Below are 3,294 nucleotides of genomic sequence, written 5' to 3'. Positions count from 1 at the left end.
CCAGAGCTCCAAATAACCAAACCACCATCCAAAGAATACACATGGAGGGACCCATGCGCATGTAGCAGAGGATGACCTTGTGGGACATCAGTGGGAGGAGAGGCCCTTGGTCTTGTGAAAGCTCAATGCTCCAGTGTAGGAGAATGCCAGGGTGGGGAGGTGGGAGTGGGTAGGTGGGGTAGCAGCCTCATAGAGGCTGGGGGAGGGAGGATGGTATTGGGGGTGTCAGGATGAAAAACTTGGAAAGGTTATAACATTTGAAATGTAAATAAAATATCCAATTAAAAATTCTGTTGAGATTAGTTTTAGGAATTGTTCTACAATTGGTCAAACTAAAGGAAAATAGCTGACTCCACATGAAGTAATGAAGGTCAGTGAAGTGTCTCCTGGCTCCTTTAACCTAGTCCCTTCCACACCAGTATGAATAAGGCAGTCAAGATGTCCTGGGTCTGTCTAGACTATAGCTGCCCAATACTACCCTCTTCATGCAGGCTTGGCCTGGATTCCTTTTTATTTCTTGAGACAAGGTTTTATGTATTCCAGGCTAGCCTTGAACTCACAATAGCCAGTGATGGCCTTCAGCTTCTGATATTTCTTTGTCCACTTCTTGGGTGGTGGGATTACAGGCCTACTCTGTGGTTCTGTATATCAAAACCAGAGCTATAGACTGAGGGAAAACTACCAACTGGGCCACGCTCCTCCCAGGGCGGCCTATACTAGTTTAGTGTAAACCAGAACTGTCACTTAGGACAAAATTAGCTTAAGGCGAGATGTGATGGTGTGATTAAACATTGTGTTAAATACTTTTTTTTGGGGGGGGGAGTAAAAATCTGGGAGAATGGAGGCTTACAAAAAAATCAAGAGACACATGAAAGGCTCTGAGGCCTAGCTTTCTCATGGGAAGTAGAGGACTCTGGCTGTCCTCCAAGGTGTTTTAGTCCCTCAATTTTTAAAATTAGGTAATGACATCCAGGCCTTCCAATAGTTCTAATGAGTTGTAGGTGAGACAGTATTTTTTTTTTTTTTTTTTTTTTTTTGCATTAAACACCACCTGGCATACATGGTTCACAGGCCAGATGTTTTTAAAATAAAGTGGAGTGCGCGTCTCACTTTGATTTTTCTCTCATGGTACTTCTCCAGATTTTACCTCCTCAGGCTCACCCCAGGAAATAATTTACTGACATTTTCCTGAGAGATCCCTATTACACAGAACTATCAGAAAGAGAGCCCACTCAGGCGTCTGGAACTTCAATCTGATTCCTACAAGCTAACTGAATGTTAAAGCAAACAAAATTTACGACATTAAAAGAGAGCGACCCAAAAGGTTATCAAATGAATACTTTATTAGAGTCGGTAACACTTATAAAATAAATTTATCAGATTTTAAGACCAACCAACACTTTCTCGTTTTTACAACTAAGATACGTAAAGAGATTCTTAAACGCCGTCATATTTTTTCAAGTGCTTTGTCACTCAGCTTACACATCTAGGATGCAGTTAACCTACAGACCTAAGTATTCACAGTTTGTCAGCTTTGGGCTTGGTTCTTGCTAATCTAGAAGCAATCCATTTACAAGAGTACCACCAATACATCCGAATGAGTTCACACTGAGAATGGCCTGCTACTCCTTGGGGAAAATAAAAATCTCCACTAAACTCTAGTGTACTACACTTTAGTGATTCCAAGTACAATGTATCTTTATGGCACATTTGTGACTTCATAGTATATAATTCATAATACAGGTTTTAGGTGTGTGGTCTGGAGCTGGAAAAATATGAAGGAAGCCAGGCATTTCAGAAGAGATAAGATATGAGTGTAAGGCCATAAGACTGATTTCTTCAAGGGGCATATAGATATACATCTCTTCTTTAGCTGAATTACAAACTGAGCTTCCAGTTGGTCCTTCTGGGGGAGTATTAGACAAACCGCACGTGATCACTGGACATTGGTTATACTATTCATTCATGTTTTACACCATGTTCCAGGAAGGCTAATCCTCCAACTGTGCATGGCACTCTTAGGTGATGGGTCAACTAGAAAGCAATCCTCAAGCCTCTACTTCCACTGGCGGCTCTGGTAAAACAACAGGGAAACCCCCTTTCTGAGAACACAGTGGGAACCGTGGCCACTCCTGGTACAGTGCCAAGCCCATGACACAAACAGGTGGACTAGGATTGTTTTCTGTTCTGTTCAGCCAGACCTAATTTTTGTGTTAGATGTTCTGTTAAACTCCCTTTGCCCGTCTAACACCAATGTAAAAAAACAACATAGATATCTGGGCTATTATCAACGCATGTAAGAATCTATAGCTTTATGTTATAGTTAAAATGTTACTCAAATTCAGCTTGGAAAGCAATGCAAAAACAATCAGAAGTTTAAAAATTCAACTCTTCATAGAGCTATTTGGAAAAGCTTTACAAACATAAATATTTATCTATTCATGCACAGGGTAAACAAGCAGGGCCTATGGTATAAATAAACCAAAGCTGGACGGGGTTAGCTTGAGAAACTAGATGCCCTTCCAAGAGTAATAGTTGACTATTAAACAAAGGCAATGTGATTGTTGCATAATGTAACAAAATATGTTATGTGGCTTGTCTAATGTGGCTGAAAAACTTTCATGATTAGTTCATTAGAATGAAGAACACCTAAGGTTTTTATGGCAGTAGGTAATAAAACTGTGGTCTGTAGACCACATCCGTTCTTGCTCCCTTTTTGTAAATAAAGCTTTATTAGGATATAGACATTTATTTACATTCCATCTGTAGCTGCTGCTTTTGTGTTAGCACAGGATGGAACAATTGCCACAGAAGAACAATTGTGTATGGCCTATGAAAGCCTGCACATGTGCTACCTGGCCTTTTTGTAAAAAAAGAAAATGTGTATCATTTCCTGTTTTATAGCAAAGACAGATTTAAATAATGAGAAGCCTGCTTGAGATGTATTGTTTTAGTTAATATCTACTAAGGTTTGGGTGACTTAAAAGAAAAACATCAATAACAACAAAACCCAGGAATACTATTGTTTTGTGAACAGTGTCTGTGTATTTTATGAATAGACAAGGGGAACTTATCTAAAAAGAAAAAGAGATGAAAAATAGAAAGGATACCTCTCTGACATCAGAAGGAAATGAAAACCCCAGCCCTGTAACAAACCGCAGCAGTCGCTGAGGCCCTCTCTGTACTAAGCAAACGATGTTTGGAATGTTATGCTGGGACAAATGGTGCCCAAGTGATCGGACGTATAAAGCAGACAAATAGAACCAGCACACAACTGTCGGTTTCCAAGGAGTG

The sequence above is a fragment of the Micromys minutus genome, assembly GCF_963924665.1.
Source record: "Micromys minutus genome assembly, chromosome: 33".
Lineage (NCBI taxonomy): Eukaryota > Metazoa > Chordata > Mammalia > Rodentia > Muridae > Micromys > Micromys minutus.
This window is presented reverse-complemented; position numbering follows the sequence as displayed.